We start from the raw sequence: 20,941 nt of genomic DNA, 5'->3' as shown, positions 1-20,941 counted from the left end.
GGCATTATACAAGTCTTTCTAAGACAATATCTACTACGGAAACTGTTACAAATTTGTTATTTGTCGTGTCATTTTTCTAGTCTAGATAATTTTTTGCTTATTTTAAACTAAACGTTGTATATATTAAATATATTATTAATAAATGCCTTGTGTTACCTAGTATTTTGGTTAAGTTCTGCTCATTTTCGTTTTTATATGTAAATGGTATGTAATTATAAAGCTTTATAATATATATATATATATATATATATATATTATAATTTTTGTATACTGTTTCGACATTTAGTTTATGATGCAAATATTATACAGATTTGAAAATACAATGTTTGTTTTGTATTGCCGTCTGAATATGTCAACAAACTATAATAAAACTCACGACAAGTAATGAGTAAGGCATGAGCTTGTATCCGACTCAGCATTATTCATGACTTATAGAAAAGTCGACAGAAAAAGCATTACAAATTCAATCAAATTCCTCGGTCGTTTTAACTAGAATAACAAGTAATTTTCACGTTCTTAAATGTAAAAGAGTTGTATTGATTTTTGGGACTATTCCTCAATATCTGTAGTGCAATGCTGACGAGTATGATTGAAAACATTCCAAATAGTGATATGGCGGCAAAGCACACCTTTATTACACTGGAGACAAATTCGATTATGAAACAACAGCTGTTTTAATATGTGTTGAATAGTTGATGACACTTGCGATGTCTTGATTTGAAAAACAAATGTTTCTATTTTTGTTGACCTTCTGTTGTGCACTTTGAAATGACTTTGAAAACCAGTGGATGATTTCATGTGGTTATACATAACGCATTGTCAGTTTCCTGCCTGTAGAGATAACATTCAAATAGAATGTATAATTATTCTGTTTTGAAAACAACTAAAACTAGAAAACATTATGTTACTATATTAGAACCTTATGACGGAACTTTGAACATTTTGACATCATAATGAACTCATGTCGGTTTGTTACTTCCGGTCTTACGTGATGTCACGCATTCCACATGCAAAAAAGATAGCATAATATTTTTTATCATCATGGAACTTAATATAAGAGTTACCTTATTATATGATAAATCAATATAACATATTTACAAGACTCCATTTTGATCTTATTAACATTATTTTGTTTGAAGTGAAATATAGTCTAATTGAGAAGCATATTTTAGCAATATATATCTATTTTAAGATAAATTAAAATATATACGTATGTTCCCATGCTAACCTATAATTAATTTCCCTGGCGTTATTTTGTTGATTGACAAAATTTACACCGAGAACTCGTTGAATGTTTAAAGGTTTAGCTGATGAAGTTATAAAGTAAAGAAATATGGTGTTTTTCTTCTTCTTCTTCTACTACTTCTTCTTCGTCTTCAGTCTACTTCTTCTGCTCTTAGTATTTCAATAATATTTTCAATTTACAGTGACACATAGATAAGAGCATATACATTTAACGTTAACAGTAACAGGCTATTGAATAAATGATTTTTGATACCGAAGATAATACAAATATCTTTGAAATAATAATAAGGTTTTCTTGTCCTGTATTTTCATGAACAAAATTTTTATTACATATTTCACCAAACTGCAAATATATTTTTGACATTTCAAACAAACGTTTTTGCTTTAAGAATAAGATCCTTATAGTTAGGGTTATCATGATGTTTTGACGCCATAGCTGTTTTAATTATAATATTTAAGTTTTGGTCAAATATTGAATATTACCTGGACTCTCAAGTTTTATTTCTTAAAACTGTACCCATCATGATATGAATTTACTTATTTTACGAAGTTCATCAATAAAACTCATTACAGGCGCCCACAATCATAGACAGTGTCGCTGTGACGTTTCCCTCTGCAACAAATGATTAAATAAAAATAAAATAAAGAAAATATGACTTGTGTGATTTTAAAAATGTTCTCTTTGTTCTTTGTCTTACATCTCTATTGCTATATAGAAAATTTTTATAAGACATTCATGAAGCTAAATTTACGGGTTTTAACTTCTAAAAGGAAACATATTGAACGTAGTTTAATTTCTAGAACTTTTTTCTCTTTTAATCATTCCAACTGATTTTTAGTGATTAGAGCATTTTTGTTATTGAATGTCTTAGATATTCATTTTTAGATTTAAAATAATATCGCAATTTATTTTTTTATCAATTTCAAAAGAAACACATAAGTTAAGAAACAAATAAAACCAACGGATATAACTCAAATAATCGTCAATTATTATGTTATAGCATTTAATATTCTAAGCAATGGAAAATAAATGGAATTTCTGTTGAAAATATTCTAGGAATTCTAGAAATTATTTTTCACATGTAAGAAAGTAACATGTTCTTGAATAACCTGTAATAAAAATTTACGTTTAAGATTTAGGATGCAATATTGCACAAATGTTCAAGCTTAAAGTGATTACACAACGACTGGATGCTCATTATTAAAACCTGACATTTCAAAATATATGGAATTTTATTATAATAGAAAATGCAATAAGTTCATCACTAAGCATTAGTTTAAAAAAAGCATGTTTAAATAAAATAAGCGGAAAATAAATAAACTACTTTCTAAATTTCCAAATTCATCCAAAGTTGGAATGCACCTTATAGCTTTTTTGTGACTGTTTCTTACATAATTCATGTTTAGTTTTTATATCATCATCTAAGGGTTGTTAGCACAGAGCAATCAAGGTAATTTGCTTTCGAGAGATCTTCTTTTTTCAATAAATAGTCTTTTTTCTGCCTTAGAACAAACCACTAAATCACTCGAACGGAGCAGTATTGCAAAGTTTTTCACGTGGCACATTAGTTTTCCTAACAGTATCAATTTTGTAACTTAAACAATGAAACATATAACTACCTACGCACAAAGTTATGTCATTTATGATATTTTGTGATAAATGTTAATTTCATAAATACCTCAGCTTTCATAATAAATGTGTTATTGATTGCGTTTCCGCAAGTAGAGGGATTAACACTTACGCGAAACGGAATTTTAATATCCATATATGCATTTACACACGTAATCATTACAGAAGCAAAATTAATTAGTTATAATAGAATATGACCGATAAAAAATATAAAGGTTTGATAAAAACGGAGTCTCTGAGAATGATTTCTAGCTTTTAAAATGTAACAACATCAAATAAAAACAATTCAGCCCCCTGGTATAGTTCTGGATAACTACTTTTTTATGATTTGTCTAAACTATGTGTCAGATTTGTATTGGTAAGATGTTACCCATTTTTAAATTGTATATTAAGGTAACTGTTGTCTAATATAACATATTCAAATGTTATGCTTACATCGTCTATACAATGTCACAACATATTGCTGTGAGGATAAAAAAGGAAACATTTAAATTAAGACAGTACAAGAAACGTCCGTAAACTGTCCTTATAAAAGTTTATTTGTCAGCATTTTAAGATACTTAGACAATTTATATACACAATTTGAAAAACATACTTATTTCTTGACATACACACGAACTCTGAAGTATGAAACAAATATTAAAAAAAGACTGGAGCCTGCTCTTGAAGTACAAATGTTCGTTTATGGTACTTGGTGCGTAGATAAAGAGGACAAAGGAAAATTGTGCATATAATTGTAAGAGTTTTTTTGTTATACCTAAATGTAACAAATATATAATACATTTATTTAGTATCTGGAAACAAGTAAAAAAGAAAAAGAAAACAAAAACACATACATATTTTCAACAGTTGATGTTGTCGCCGTCAAATAATCCCTGTGTTTGAATAATGTATTGCAAAAATTATGACTGTTGTATATGTTATTGCACTTCATTTTTCTTTAATTATTTGCAACGGCTTTTTGCAGGAAATTAAATAAGTAGTAGTTCAATATCTCATATTCAAATCGCATGTCGAAGCGATACGTACCCTACAACATTATCTAACGTATTGAGCTGTTCTTTCAAAACTTCCAAGTTAGTGCCACGGTTAAACCACATTGAAGTTTATATTTGTATTCGTAACTATACATTATTATCACATGTGTTCAGTTTGATAAACGTCAAGTTAATTTCAAGTTCTGATTTCGTTGAATTTGTATAACATTCCATACTCCTTCATGTTCTTCACTTAAAATTATTATTATTATTATAATTATTATTATTATTATTATTATTATTATTATAATTATTATTACTATAACGATTATTATTTCTATTATTTTTATTATTATTATTTTTATTATTATTATCAATATCATTATTATTATTTTATTATTATTATTATTATTATTTTTTATTATTATTATTATCATTATTATTATTATTATTATTATTATCATTATTATTATTATTATTATTATTATTATTATTATTATTATTATTATTATTATTATTATTATTATTATTATTATTATTTCAAACGACGTCGTCCTTAATCAGCGATGCCAATTATTAGATGTATCTAATATATTCCTTTGCCATTGAGTGATACTCATTAAATGTACAATAAGAAAACTAATAATATTTCCCAGCAATAATATTTTAATTATTTTAATGAAATGTAAATTCTTAAACCAATCATAAAATAAAATAGAGTTACCTACAATTTTGTTAATTTTTAAAATTGGATTTCAAACCAGCACATAAACGAATTAATAGCAATCGGTTTAGATAAGACTTAAATTACATAAAAAATATGCCTTTAAATATTTTTAATTTTCAATGCCACATTATTTTCATTCTACAGATTTCATTGAAGGTATAAAGTGGTGAAAATGGCTTTATACAAAACGATACTATTTTTAAGCCGTTTTATTGGGGTTTAAAAAGTTATTATACGAGTTATATACACAATTTGTAAACGAACACATTAGCCGTTAAAAAAACTTAAAAGTAAAAAGTAGGTTGAGAATAGGAATAATGAAATCGGTAACATTTATTGTTATTGATATTTAAAAGGAAAGACGGAAAGAACATAATAACTGAAAGACAAAATGTATAATATTTAATACATTTTGATACAGACAATGCGAAATTCAAAACAGATAAACATTTTGAATATTTTGTATTTGTCAACAGTAAGTGCCGCGACCAATGGTCAAAAGAAACTGACCTTTTCCAGTTTTAATTGTCTCTTGGTGTTATCGTTATAACTGTCAGGTATATTATCAAGCATAGTGGCCTATTTTTACAGGTTTTGTCTTGTGTTGTGACTTAACACGCGATTCATGACACTTAAGAGAGCGACTAAATGAATGCCAGTAATACAACAACGTCCAAGTTACATACATTCAAATCTAAATAATTATCTTGAAAAGACTATAGGTTTGCTGTAGCCATTTGTCATATGTTCACATAAAGCATGCAATTTCCGATGTCATCTCAGGTATGACACTTTCACATGAATGATCTAGTCGATTAAACACACTATCTCACTTGCACTATAATGATTGTAATTTGTGAAGGACATCGATGTCCATTTTACGAAAGGTGCACATTATAAGTTTAAAGCAGGTTTTGATCGTAACATTTCCAGTTCAATATAAACAAACTCTGTGGGTTTTTGATGTCACACCAATATAAAAAAAGCTTCTTTTAATAAGAGTATTAACTGGTTACAAAGAATTGAGGCACATTTTCAATCAAATTTAATTTTCCACCAAACAGCATGCTTTTTTTGTATCTGCACCAAAACTTGTCTCAATGTTGTTTCATCATACCATTCAATCTTCAATCATATTCTTGAAGCTTATCTGTATCAAATGTCGTTTTTAAATGATTAATACTTTGATTTTAAGACGCAATTAAAACAATAATCTAGTTTATTTGTAGTTTATTTATCTAACAAATTTGATAAGCTTCTTTTAACTTAGACCAGAAAGTTATCGTCTCAAGTCAGTATGGTATAACAATGACTCAGCCATTGTAAATATATATTTTCAGAATCAACTGTTACCTTTTGTTTCATTATACGTCATTCTAGTGTCATGTAGCATTTTTACAGACAGTGTAGATTAATATTTTGTTCAACAGCAATATTGTAAATACAGTTTTTTTTTGCGTTTGAAAAAGTCAAAACATGAAGTTCAGATGGTTATTTAATAAGGCAAAATACAAGTTAGCCAATGAGCCTCATAACGTACCAGTACATTACAAAAATTTTCGTGTGTAAAAAAGTAAATGTAAATCTATCTTTAAACACGTTTTTATACCTTTAAATTTGGTTATAAATCTAATTTTAAAAAAAAGTTGCATATTTAGGAAGTGAACAGCAAATTTAAAATAGAATAAGATAAGGATTAACCTTAAGAATCTGTCTGGATTACTTTCATAACAAATTTTCGCTATCAAGTATCGGATTCTGAAAACATTTCCTTGTTTAGCCTTGACGAAAATGCCAAATTTATAAAACTGCAGACAGCTTACAAATCCTATAAATCAGCTAATTAAAATATCTAGACTACTTATGCTGCAACAATGCATTCTAGAAATGAGACAATAGTAATTGTCTTAGACGTATATCTTTATGAATTGCTCATGCAGGCAATAAGAATAAGACTGGTGGTTCAATAATGACAACTTCATTTCCCAATGTAGTGTTAACCAGTATTGCGTCAACTGATTTGTAAATAAGACGTTTCCTGTATCTAAAATTGCTGCTGAATTAACAGGTGATTACTCCTAGACTTTAGTTACTCTATTCGTTGAAAAAATATAAAGAATTGAAATAACTTAAGTCTAAATCGGGGTGTGAACTAGATTTCTTGTCAAGCAACATTTACAAAAAATAGATGGTAAATGCAGCATGACTATACCTTTAATATTACATTTTGATATAATTTGAATCATAGTTTAGTATTAGATATATTCGTTATTAGAGTTGCTGTCACGGGCAACATTTGTTGTCTGGCTGTTTTATAGGAGTATACAATGAAGAAAAAAGATATTTTGAAATTATCTTATATCTGTGTACATTATGCAAGTGGGAATAACCAAGTATATTTACGTTGTGTTAACTACGAATCAACTGATCTGCTTATTAGGACTTCTCGTAAATAGTTTTAGGTTACGTGAAGTACTTAACAATTTCAATGAGCAAATTATATTACCCTCATTTAGAAAATTTACAGTTTTACTATACAAAATAATTGAATGTACAAAAGCAATGATCCAATAATGTCAATTAAAGGGACTCCATTGAGGTTTTTTGAAATGAGGGGACTGAAAATATTTCTTCCAAATAAATGATATAATCTTTGTGCAAAATTTCAGATCATTTGCACACTTTATATTTCCAGAATAAATATTCAAATTGTAAAACATGACCCAAAATGAAAAGCGTTTGAACGCATTGCACTCAAAAGAGGCTAAGAAAAGCTTAAAATACGATTTTCAATGTAATTCAAATTGTATGTCTTAACTACCTTTGCATATATTTCTGCCTAAAGTGTCCCAGCTTTTTTATGTTAGAAATTTAAATATTATGTTTTTAAACCTTTTAAACCTCAGTAGTGTCCCTTTAACACACAAATACCGCTTTATATAATCATGCAAATTATAAAGATTCTCAAAGACGTTCGTTTGCAATATAAACGATCTAAAATATAATAAAATGGTGATCGATGACTCAATTAACCGATCTGTGCTGGCCATAAATTGGACCTATTTATAAATATTGCTTATTTCCTTTTAACTATGTAGAAACAACAACAATAAAAAAGAGGCTACCAACTGCAAGTTGTAGCAAAAACTCATTAAAAAAATAAAGGTAGATGTAAGACTACTTATGAATTTGATAAAAATTATATAAAGCAGCTATAATTTTCTTATATTAAAAAAATAAACATTTCTGATAATTAACAAGACTGCGTAAAAAAGCGATCTCTAGTTTTGATCATACTAACGATTTTAAAGCATATACATATAGAATGAAGACTGGTGTCTAAGTGCTGTGTGGCAGCTGTAAAAAGTTGCCCCGTACTTCACTTCAGTGTTGTTATATTTTTCTGGTCTTTCGGGATCATTGATGCAAGCACTATTAAGTATTGAGAATTGAGAACCGCTCAAGCCGGTGCTAGGGGGGGGGGGGGCGTGAGGGATGTTGCATTTATTCATTATCCCTAACGCACAGACAAACCGAGTCTGCAATTCTTATGTAATTTTGTTGTGATTAATGCTTCCGAGGGATCATTTTGTTTCCAGATTTTTATATACATGCATTATCGTATACACAATTTTTCTGAATAATATGTTTTGTTTTCTGTGAGTTTGATTTTTTATGGTTGTGTTCAGAGGGGAAATCGATAAGATATTACGCAATCTAGACGATGTGAATGAACGAAAATGAAAAAGGGAACCGACAGGACCAAATCCTGTTTGTAATCTAAAACCTGTTGTTCAGGTTTCTATTTGTGAAAAAATATTGTGTCTTTTCTATTTCGACAAACACAAGACAGTACACTTAATTAAATGTCAAATGTTCTTTAGACATTATATTTGTGTCTAAAAACTATATACCTCTGATATTGTTTTCATGTTGGTGTGTTTTTAGGTATATCATGTTTAATTTTGGATAAATGGTACACGGAGGAGTAAACGATGAAATATAACGAAGTCTAGACTTTCTCGAAATGACAAAAAGCAAAATCGAAATACAAGTAATCCCCTTTTGTAAACTAAAATCTGTCGTAAATGTTGATACCGATGAGAAAAATGCAATTGTCTCTATTAATTTTGATTAATCAGATTGATTCTAGACAGCTCAATTATTTTTAATGTCAAATGTACTTTTCACAGAAAACGAAAACATTTCATATAGTTTAAGTGTTACGAATAATGAATTAAGAATGAAGTTAACTATCATGTTGAAATTACTGTTGGTTGTGTTTGGATAAGAACATTTTTTTTTTTTCAAAAGGAGAGACAAATATATCAGTTATCGGTAAGTGAACTGTTAAAAATCTAAAATTTGTGAGCAAAATAAATTTTGTAGTCCTTTTTGATTACTTGTTAGTGAGAGTTTTATGTTGAACATCACCTTTTTACATTATTGATCACATTGTGTCAATTCTACTGGATTCGATGATAGCAGTTTTAAAAATGGAAGTTATGTTGTGAAAATGCTTTCATACTTTTTACATAACACCAAATATTTTAATTATTATAATAATTTATTTCAATCAAATACATTTTGGGCGACAGCTGTTGCAATGAATCAATTCATTATTGAATCGAACTTTTAACTGCTAGTAAATTTAAATGTCAGAATGAACGAATAGCATCTTAATTAATGCGGCTTAAATTATACCATTAAATTGTTTATTGCATCCAGAGGACAACAATTGCCTTTTTTATATTCTAAAATAAAAAAAAATGTTCCGTAAATTATCAAACAATTGACTTTACCTTTATTTATTTTTAAGACATGCTAGTATGCAATTTATAATATAATATGATTCCGCTTAAAATATTGAACAAATGCATATAAGCATAGTTTGCATGTCAGTAAGAAATATTATTAAAAAATTTCTAAACACCTGTTTTATTCTGGCATTGTTTTTCTTTATGTAATATATTTCAAGTAAAGATAAAAACCGGAGTCCTTGCAATCAATATTGCGACCAAAAATACTACATCTGTTTGTATTTTGCATTCGCATAATGGTTTTGATGAATCCTTAGATTAAAGTTTGATACAGAAGATGATATCTTAAAGTTTATTGAAAATAGCCCGATCTAACAAATTATGTTTGGCATTTTATGCTTAATTTACATGGTTAACAATTTGTGTCGTAAACTTATAAAAAAACATTGAATTGCATAGTGAGATAATTGAGAAAATTCATTGAGAAGTTAATTCATATGCTTGATAATTTAAGATAATGGTATTCACTTATTTATCATTTAAATGACTTGTTACTTTTGAAATCATTTTGAAATATCATTGTTATGTTTCTGCGAGTTTCATGCTCAAGTAAATTATTCTAATGACAATCAAATGAAAATTGACGCTCATTAAGAGTTTTGTATGTCCTTCAGAATAGGATAATATAATTAATTATATCATAGTTACACAATCTAGGGATACAAAATAAGTTAATAACTTGATAACAAACATAACAGTGATTAAAGAAGGCCGTAATGTTTAAAGAACAGGAATCGTAATCTCCTTGAATGAACAGAAGATGGTCGTTTAGGATTATTAAAATTTGGAATGAACATGAACAACAAAATAGACTTGAACCACACTTTTATTACATTGTATTTAACTAGTTTGTTTGATATTTTAATTTTACAACTTAATACATTTCTTTTCAAAATATAAGACGTAGCTAACAAAGTGAAACTCTAAAAATGCTTTCAAGCAAAGTTAAGTGAATTTTCCGTCTAACGAGTTTCGAAAAATGTTAATATCAATTTGCAAAAGAGACTAAAAGGCTAGCCAACAATTGATAAATTGTTTTGAGATATGCAAATTCAGATAACTAGATGTTCTTTTTGTAATCTTATTGATATGAAAGATTTATTTTTTCGATGTTATTGAAAAAAGGTAATTCATTGGGACACTAGAAATATTCGTCTTAAAAAAGCTCGATTGTCGGCATATGACATTAATCAAGTGCCTTTGTGAATGAATGTCGTACCAAAAACAATTATATATTTCTGGACAAATTGGAACTTCCGAAACAGACGACATAAAATTATGACAAAGTGTTTGAGTTACTAGCGAAAAACCATCATACATTTTCCTCTTGCCATTTGTTTTGAGATCCTAAGACATATTCTCGACTGTCAAAGACGCAACATTTATGAGACAATGTTCCTAAAAATGTCTGATTTACCTCATTTGGGTAACTTGTACTAATTTATACTGCTTTACAATTTAATTAGCTTCTTTTCAATATTTCATTTTCTTTTCTCAGTATACGCAGTTTTTTGCTGAACGTTGCAATTGACATCTTACTTTCTTAAAAAGAATTCTTCCGTTACATTTTATATCACAAAGTTGCCTATTCATACTCGTGCCTATTTCTTTATTGATATAATGTGTCTATGTTCCACGGTCATAACCTTTCACATTGCCTTACTATATTCCCGCCACTTATTTGATATTGAGCATTAACGTAACTATGTAGTCAGTTAATTTATTCAGTGTGTCAAATATTTCCGACATTTTTTTTCCCGAATGAGGAGTATCTTTTGTATTTCAGTTACTATTGAGTTTATTACGACTTTATCATATCAACTGCTTACTTAAGATACGGATTACCTCTAGAAAAAACAATTCAGCATTTAACAATGAAACCACCGTTAGAAAACTCTTTGATAATAAGGCTTTGTGACAGGCAATTATCTTAAGTGGAGAACATGAGATTTTATAGCAGTATGCATAGGCCGTCTCAAATAACGCACACGTTATCTTAACATAGAGTTGAAATTACAATTAATCGTATTTTTGTCAATAATTTGTAAAATAAGAGAAGCCTCAAATAACAAAAGTAACGTAAATAATTTCATTTGCTAAATTTGTTCATTGATTTTCTTATCATGAATACAAGTTGTTTAATTGTAAAACGTTCTGATTTATACTTTTCATATGATATCATATTCAAAATGAGGACAAAAGGCGACGAAATTACTAGATCTGTTGCATTTTAATTGCTTGCTGTTGTTTTGTTTTGTCTATTTTCCAAATTTCTTTTTCATATGTTATGCATTTTTCTCAGAATCCTTTGTCACAGATGGCTGCAAAACGTCAATATTTAGTTATTCAAAGATACATTTTCCTATGTTTCTCATAAAGGAAAGCAGGAGAAACAGATTTTATCTAAACTTGCGTCACAAGCAAGCATAACCATACATTTTCAAATTGATAATTGTCTGATTGTCATCATTGTTTTTAAACGTAATGATATATGCTTTCTTAATGATTTGGGATTGTCTGAAATTATTATGGCACATTTTCACCAGTTGCCTTCAGACTTTATTACAAAATATATTCCTGGAATTGCATTCAAACAAATTTTAAGGTCAATGGTGATGGTGATTTTATCATGTATTAAGTAAGTAATGGATAGCTATTAAATATAAGCCGTTTTAAATAAATTTGAAAAGAAAATGTTAGTCTTGAAACAACCACAGTAGAGTAGAAATAATAGAATAAAACCGTAAAATCAAGAATGACATTCATAAAAACGTGACGTGAATTCTGACCTGGTGAAATATTTTTGCTCATAATGTACCAGAACTTGAAAAATAAGAATGTTGACATGTGAATTTCCGCCAAAAAATAAATCTAGGGTAAAGAATTTTAGTATCATAATTATTAAATCTAATCAATACGCATTGTTTTTAAACTAATTTATATAAAACATTTTATTGATATTTTAGCCTATTTATAAAAAAAAACACAATTTTACTAAGAGTTGGTCTGTTTTTAAGGTTCTGTAAATTTCATTTTTACTAATTGTTTATTTTATTTTGCTTTATGTTTAAGTATCCGATAACTAGTTCTTTCTGAAATTGCTGCAATATGATAATATAAGTATGTACATGATTACTAGCCAGGTCAGTAAAAACATTTAATTACGACCAAATACATTGTCAATTTATATAAAAGTTTAATAATATAATTCTGTATCATGAAAACCTTCTTGCCGTACGATCAATATGTCTGTACCTAAAGGAATGGGAACGGAAATAATATAATCAGAATCATCGTAAACATCACATATAATTAAAAAATTGGCTTAATGACGGTACTATTAATGGCATGATGAAGTACAACTATGCGATGAAATAAAGGGAGATTTATTGGCAGTGCATGTAAGCAAGTCAATGGCTATAAAAAGTACACTATTCTAAATTTTACTCGCAATTGAATAATTTGACGTCATGATCGTCTGACGGTTATATAAATAGTACGATGAAATTTTATTTTATTTAACCCATTACTTCATGAGCATTTTGTGAAAATGGCTGTTTTCATTTAAAGGTCTCCTGTTACAAGTTCAAATTGCAATAAAACTATGAAAATTGCTGCAATACTAATCAAACTTGGCACAAATGTTGACTGGACCATTTCCTTTGCAACAACATTCTCAGACTCAAATTTTCTTTACCATGGCAACGAGGGGACATCTCAAAATTGCCAATAATGAATATTTTATGTTGATTTTTTCCATCAAAATTGATTTCAAAGTGCTGCTTTTTCTCAATGGATTGAGATAAAGTCAAATGCTTTTCAGCGTTGGTTACACGTTACCTTAAGATTGATCTGGGGTGATTTTTAGCCTCTCACAAGTCCAAAACTTTCTTCGGGAAGAGGGGGACTCCCGCCCCCTTCCACCCCCCCCCCAAACAGATTGGGCACATCCCCCTTCTGGCAACCCCCTGATGTATCTTTTGGTTGGGGGCCGCGCAAAAAAAATAAAAAGGCGTTAAAAGGCGTGAATATCGCGTGATTGGTTAAAAGAAGATGTAACTTAAATCTTGACACGCAGAATGAACAGTACACTGATCGTATTTTAATTTAAATCAATAGCATCTGCAGTTATATAAAAGAAATCGATATTGGTTTCGGTGCTGGTTTAAGAAAGTACTAATGGATAGAGTTAATGGTGTTAAAATAGAATATTTCAACAATTATGTTGTTAATAAACCAGGTAGATGTTAATACTTTTTGTATAAACTTCACATATAGACAAAGATAGTCCTTACATCCTATTGTAAAATGATTATTATATACTATTATAACTTGGAACAATCAAATGGAACAATTTAAAACATATATAAATATATATATATAGATTACCTGGAACTAATAAACACAAAATTGGTTCCTTACAGATTTCAAGAAAAACATAGAAAAATGTATTTTGACAATATTGCGTAAGCAATATGTAAATATAAACTTGATTAGCTCGCTCGTAGTAACTTAATTTACAAATTATATTTACTTCATATTTGCTCATCTTAAACGGCACCATAGTTGTTAAAACTGCTATTGCTTTGCTTATTGCTCATTTAAGATTGATGTCAAATATCTTAATGCGCTTTTAGTTTTATATCTTATTTATATTTGCAAAAGAATATTAAATGGGGTTTTATCATAAAATTCTACACTTGGTAAACATTTCACGGAAAACAGATTGTTTTTAGTTAAAAAAAGTTTAATGTGCTTGCACATTACATTAAAGTAAACACATTAAAAATAACGTAGTGTATATTTTAATATAAGATTGAAGAATAAATGATAAATTATCATATGTATTTGAATGAACTTGTTACATATTGGATAAATCAATTATTAAAGATTCAAAAACACAAACCAGTTAAACATCCCTTGCATTTAGGTCTTCACCTTTTTGCACTATATGCATACTACATGTAAACCGCTTTCGTGAGCAATATTTCAAGTTCATTTATTTCTTTGAAATACAATGTAGAGAACATTCTGTACATGGCAGATGTAAAACGTCAGAGATCAAGAGTAACACAAACATATAATATTATAAAATTTAATTTTATTTACATTAACAATTTGCTTGAGGAGACTAAGGCTCTCATTTATATAGACTTTTGATATGCAGATGTATAATAATGTAAATATGTACTAGGCGAACATTTTTCAAAATATTTCAAGAATAAATCAAAATACAAAATGTAGATTTTTAGATTCAATTCTTTTTGTTAAGTCATAAACCTGTCTTACACAAGCTTCAATAAAGTGTTAGAAATGAAAAGAATATATTAGATTTATTGCAAGTCGAGTGGTTTACTGAAGTCGGCGGGCGGGGGTCAACTACTCTTTGCTTTAGCCTATGATTGACGCCAAACTTGGTGTGTATGTAGCTTATATCAAGCAGCAGCTGGGGTTTGGTACCCAGGCGTCTGTTATTAAAGTCGAGATCATGATTGCTAAAATTAGAAATTCTCTTCAATTTCCTTAGACACATTGACACCATATTTAGTATGTGGACGCAACTGGGGGTTGCTACCGAGATGGCTATGAATAAGGCCAAAGTCACTTTGCCTAAAACAAAATTCAGTTTTCATGTAATAACTTGAGTTTGCTCTGAACTATTTGAACCAAACCTGCTGTGTGGTTAGCTTGTATTAAAATACAGAAAATAATGTATTTTTATATATCTGGGCGCAAGGTCAGGTTCACTTGCTTACAATAGAATTTTAAGTTTCTTGGTAAATACGAAGGATCCAAGTTTAGGAAGTTAGGATTGTAATAACATTCATGAAGCTTTTCCAGACACATATGATGTGTACATGAATACACTACTATAAATATGTCATTAAGTTATACATAATTTTGATATTTTAGTTCAATAAACATTTTTATTATTAACTGTTACAGATAACGAATAAACATTAGAGTTGTCTTCTAAACATCAAATGAATTCTTTGGTATGCTTTATTCGAATAAACATTAAATTTCCCTCACTATTATAACTAAGCAATGTGCGCAAATACTTACTTTGATAATTATTGAGCATTCCGCCGGCCCCAAAAATGTAAATGCAGGTTGTTCACAGTGACAACGCAATTAAGTTATAAGTGATACTTTGGTCATTAGTATCAGAAACTGCTTTTGTTTGAAAAAGTATTTCATGGATCCTACAAAGTGCATGATTATGTCATCGTATATCAGAAAAAAGTATTAAGTTTTATAAACAAATGCGAAACATGATTGATTAATTGAATTAAGTAAAACCTTTGCACCTAGATACATCCTGGTATTGCCTTACTTAACGCAACGGGACATTTATATATAAAAGTTTGAACTTATTTAACCACCAGAAAAAAGGCATCCGACAATAGTAATAGTTTTTGTTGAATTTTTATCAATATAATATCATGTTCGAGGATAAAATCAATTTTTACATACTTTACTTTTACAAGTAATGCAACTGTGGTATATCTGTCTGTATCCGGCAATTTAAGGCACAACCTATGAAAATTCTACATCGTATTTTCTATGTATGCAAACGCATTGTTCAGGATTTGGGAAACGCGTTAGTACCGCTCAAGCCGGTTCTAGCGGGCATAAGGGATGTTGCAGATTTTCTTTATCCTTCATTTACAGTGTCAATCAAACAGAGTCTGCAGTTAACATGTAAGTTTGCTGTGGTTTTTTTTATTGCTTTCGAGCACTGGTGTAACTCTCCAGGAACGATGGTTAGGAAACTACCCGCCTATATGACTGAAATACTGTTCGGAAAAGGCGTAAAATGAAACAAACAAACAAACAGCTTCCGAGCGATCATTATTTCAAGATATTCATAATTGGTAATCATATAAAATAGTTTACATTTCTTTAAACTGCTAATTAAACTGGTGTTTCCCAAACCAAATCATGATTAAACCATGCACAATATCATGATTAAGCAATGCATTGTATTGATGCCAAGTGGGTACTTCAGCTAAAGGTGAAGTCAGAACACTTATTCCAAAAACAGAATAAATCTGTATACTGTGCCATGAAGAAATGTGAAGAGAATTATATATAAGAATTTAGATTTAAAATAAAATTTACAAAGGGAATTGCTTCATAAAAACTTAAGAGTGTCTAAACAATAAACAACCATTTCAGTCGATAAAAGTTTCCGGTACATTTGTTTATCTTAGACGACACATGACGTAAAGTATGAATTATGGGAAAGTATACAGTCATATATAATTTGATCAGGCATTGTTCTTGTACTCTGTTTTATACTGTCTTAAAGTGTGACATTTATGGGAATATGTTAAACACAATGTCTAGGTTACAACTATGGGGAAAACATATGTTTTTGTTTGAAATTTATTTTGCAGTAAATAATTGATATTTGTTAATGTGCCACATATGAATTCGATTTGACTGACAGCAATTATTAGTATATATTTAAAGGCACATTTAACCTCTGAAATGAATTTCATTTTGTCATTTTGTAGGAAAAAAGTAAATATGTCTTCTGTATTGTTGCAATTATAGACAAATAACATATGAGATGTGATATTAGGGTAGTTTCCTTTCCGTAATTAGCCCATCGCATTTTTATAGCTAGTTTGATGATAAAAATAAAATGAAGACACATTATCAATTGATAAACAAATATTACCTTGTAGCAAGTCGAAAATACTTTATGTTTTAGATTGAGAAACCAATGTCTTCTATCTGTATAACACCTTTGTTAGCAAGTTAGCATTTTTTAAACGTCCTTATAAGAAATTTTTTTTTCTGTGGAAAATGGAAGCTTCAGTTTAATTATCTGAAGAATTGAAATAGTTCATTTTCTTTTTCTGTGTACTCCTCGCGCAAAATAAATGATGGCGCAAATGGAAAGACACAATAAAGGTATCTGAATTCAATTTAAGATGTCCTTTTGATGCATTATAAAAGATACGTCCTACATTTTCATTTTAAAAGGCTAAATGATTTTAAGACCTGTGAATTAAAATGGAAATTCAACATTCGTAAAATTTTAAAAACAAATAGTACGGAGTACATGGAGTATCAGAATGTTTTTGTATTTTTTTTTGTTATAAATAATAGAAGCATAAAAAATATGTGAATTGAAAAGCCATCTGTGTGGTAAATAGATAATTCATTGGCATTTGAACGTCCAGTGTAGCATCTATCATTCGCCGAACAAATTTTTGAATTCCTTTGTTTGATATTTGTCTCAGCTTCATATGACATTTTTCATGATTATGTCAACAGAACACTGGCAAGACATCAAGTGACAAGTGCAGATCTTGTTGTATGATAAAGGATAATAAGATATTTTGTGACACAAAATAATGGTAGTAAGTTGGTGAAAGGATTTGACTTAAAAAGAAAAGATTGTTGTCCCTTAAGTATAAAATGTGTCATGCGTATATATGAAGGTTTATGAATATTTGAGAACTGTCATTGAAAGCTAAAAGTTAAAAGCATTTCGACTAAGTAATATGCCAAGGAAATCTGTTTCGGATAGATGGTTTTATTATTCCAATGATTCTGATATCATATACATCATTTATTCAGGACATCGAACTTTGTCTAGATTTTACATTATAAGGTGAACAGATACACTCAAAATATAATACATATATCTCAGTTGAATATATTTTTTTCAAAATGAAATAATGTTCTTTTTGTTGGCATTGTTTGCAATCTTTGAAGTGCATTGAGACTATTTGTCCTTATTATTTAGATTGTTTTGTTGTTTAAAATTGCATACAAAAACACACTGTTTACATGCTAAATGTTGACGCAGACATCGTTATGAATATTTTCTTAGTCAATGAGCGTTTTCAAGCAACTGTTTTCGACTTTAATGATTAGAATGGAACTACCGGGAGTTAAAAACTAGAAGACAACAATAAATTGAAAAGAATTCAAATTCATTTCTGTCGAAGTTCTTATACGATACAAGATATATTATTAGTTCACATGTACGATATATACAAACGAAGGTCATATTTTATAAATGTGAGGTATATTTAAACAAAGGGAAGTAATTCTGGCAGAAATTATATTCTTTGTCGTACATATTATTGTAAAAATCAAATAGTACATCGATTTGCAATCTTATGATGTAACAATTCAAACGAAAATGATATAATCCAAATAATCTTAAACATCATAAAAATGTTTTTACTTGGCGCCCTCACTTCTATCTGTCTCACTTGTTGTACATAAGACGGGCTATATTTATATGCAAACATAGCATAACTAATAGTTTAAAGATACCATGTAGCTTTTACAAAGCAAGTGTAAGATAAGAATATGCAATATGTAAGGGTCAAACCTGTACAGAACAAACTTTATTTTTAAAGGTATTTAAAATAATGATATCATTTATTAAAATGACAAACATGAATGTTCAATAAGGGCTTTTGGAAGTATACATATTTTAAACACAATCTTTGCAAAACAAAAGGCAAATTATCCTTCCTCAAAGATATTATTTATGAATAATTTCAAAATTTTGAAGAATAATGCAGAAATTGTTTTCAGTTATTTGCATAAAATAGAAATCAAGTCATTTGCAAAGACAGAAAAACAGGAATGTTTCAGAATATGTTTCTTATGCACGTGATCTAGAAGTATCTTAGCTTTTCTTGATATTGATATATTGAACGACAGAACATTTGCATTTCTAAAATATTCCTTAATATTAATGTTTAACTTATTTAATTGAAAGTTTTTCAGAGTCAACTGTTAAGAATATAATAGACAAACAGGCAAATTTTCTATTGTTTTGGTTAACATATGTCATTCAAAAATATAAATATTTTCATGAAAGGATAAAAAGTAAACGAAAAGTATGTTATCATATCATAATTAAACCTGAAGAGAGGCAATTATAAAAACTGAACTTGTCGAAGAAAATATATTTTTTCTATTTCTATTTAATATGTTGTTTTGAAAATTCATCCAGTTAAAGCAATATTTTACTTCTGTTTCACACATTAATAAATCATTTAGTATTACAATACATAATTAAAAAATATAAATTTAATAATAAATTCATACTATATCAGATGAAAAATGATTTATTATGCTTATAGAATGCAAAGCTTTGAAACATTACTATTTCCGTCTTCTGAACATAATACTAGTAAGAATAAAAAAGTGTCAAATAGTCGGTTAATGGTGAATATTCAAAACAAGAACAAATTTACAGTCCATGTTTAAATAAACAATAATATGTTATCATATTGTAGACAAAACGCGCATTCCCCCGGACTCTTGTGTTAACTGAAAAGAATAAAAGCAAGAAATATTAACAACAAAACGTTTATCAATATGAAATGTACAAACAGGAAACATCCTGTTTCTTAATTTAAAAACAAAACTTTCATAATTTGTTTGAAAAGAATACCGCATACCGATACAACTGTATTTTTATAACAGTTACGAATTCCAAGGTGTCAAATGTAAAGTTCGTTTAATATAATCATTATAATATTATAATATTTAATTTCTTTCAAGTTGAATAAGATATGGTTTCAAAACCCAGCATTATGCACCAAAATATCTTTATCAAACATTTATCCTACATTAAATTGCATATAAGATATAGATAAATTAGTTTTGTTTGTGGTTTACTCAATAACAAGTTTTATTTGGAAACATTGATAACCATTAACATAGAATTAAAAACTTGCTCATTTATCTTTGGAACAAATTTAATTCTTCCAAGTAATGAAAATGCATTTCAAGCTAGTTGATACGTATTATTAGATGTGCATTATTAAATACGAAAGGCAGTCTAAAGTAAGATAAATAATATTAAAATACAAAGCTAATGTATCATGCTATCTGTACAAGTGACACATTGTAGTTCAAATCATGTAAACTTTTTTAGAATACGGTGTTAAGTTTCGCGTGTAAAGACAAAGTAGGTTTACAAAGATTATTTCTGCACATTTTTAGTGACAAATAATATAGTATGATGAAACAGTTTATCTCTTATATGAATAGAAGATATTAAAGTGCATTTCAAAAGTACTTCTTAACTGACATATCAGACAAAACAAATGTACCTCTCTGTTAAATAAATATTATATCATTAAATAAATCACAAGATTCCCAATACTTATGATTGTTTTTACAAAAGAACGACATTTATCATTTTCAAAGTGCATTTCATTTTGAACACACTTTTGTGTCTCTTTGTAAATATGATATGATATCTTGCTTGATATATAAATAATCTATATGAGTCTTTGATAATTTTACGATTTCTCATAGACCATGAACAAGCATCACATAACCTGTATATCTTGCACTTAAAAAATAATAAAAGTATTAAAGTGTAAAGGAGAACGATTATATTTTATATACAATAACGAGAATAACGACAGTCCAAAGAAGGGTTTGTCAGGGGTCCATAATATACATGACAAATGCTTCCTAGCAAATTTATTTTTCAGTGTGTGTTTGTGTCTCTCTGTGTGCATGCATGTGTGTGTTTGTTTTT

The sequence above is a fragment of the Ruditapes philippinarum genome, unplaced genomic scaffold (genome assembly GCF_026571515.1).
Source record: "Ruditapes philippinarum isolate M1 unplaced genomic scaffold, ASM2657151v2 ctg146_1_1_1_1, whole genome shotgun sequence".
NCBI lineage: Eukaryota > Metazoa > Mollusca > Bivalvia > Venerida > Veneridae > Ruditapes > Ruditapes philippinarum.
The sequence above is the reverse complement of the archived record's forward strand: the minus strand, read 5'-3'. Positions refer to the sequence as shown.